Source organism: Nansenia antarctica (assembly GCF_963989245.1).
Source record: "Nansenia antarctica genome assembly, chromosome: 1".
Classification (NCBI taxonomy): Eukaryota; Metazoa; Chordata; class Actinopteri; order Argentiniformes; family Microstomatidae; genus Nansenia; species Nansenia antarctica.
In genome coordinates, this window is record NC_137674.1 from 80,292,040 (window position 1) to 80,292,938 (window position 899).

The window sequence follows — 899 nt, forward strand, 5'->3', positions numbered from 1 at the left end:
TATGTGTGTGTGTGTGTGTGTGTGTGTGTGTGTGTGTGTTTGTGTGTGTGTGTGTGTGTGCGTGCGTGCGTGCGTGTGTGTGTGCTTGTATGAGGGTGTGTGCATGTGTGGTGGATGCAGGTGGACTGGTAATGCTTTTAACTGTTGTGCTTTGTGTGTGGCGCTGAGTAGATAGAAACATAATGAGACTGCCAGCGAGACAGGAAAGACAGCCAGGATCAATACACACACATTCTCCAGTTACACACTCCAGTTACCAGACCAGACCAGACCAGACCAGACCAGACCAGACCAGACCAGACCAGACCAGGCCAGACCAGACCGCAAAAGAAGGCGTACACCACTTACTAAGCAAACTTTGGGATTTATAAAAATATAAACTTGACGGGAGAATGTACAGTCCTCCACGGACATTCTGACCCATGCGTACACATACTCATTAACTGGATTAATGAGAAACTGTGACTCCAATGGCAGAAGGATGAAACTCAAGAAACGCTTTGAAATTGATACCATTGGGTAAAATACATCCAAATATGAGCTCTCATGTATTATATATGAATTATTATATATCACCTGGAGTGCACACAATAGAAACACGCAAAAAACATAATTCAGGATAATAAATACAAATGGAGATATGTGTTTTTGCAAAAGAACCCCTCAAATATGTTGTACAGTTTAATCGGAAATCATATTTAATTGGATCTGTAGTTTTTAAACAATGCTTGCATGTTATGAAATGTATTCTCAGAAATAATAACTTGAACAGTAGGACAAATTACGTTTAAACTGATGCCATTGTCGATGCCTCAGTGAGGCAGAGAGTGCAGTTTCATATACTGTTCACATTCGTTGAGCGTCACTGGGTGAAATGTCTTTTTTTAGCCTTTTTGTCG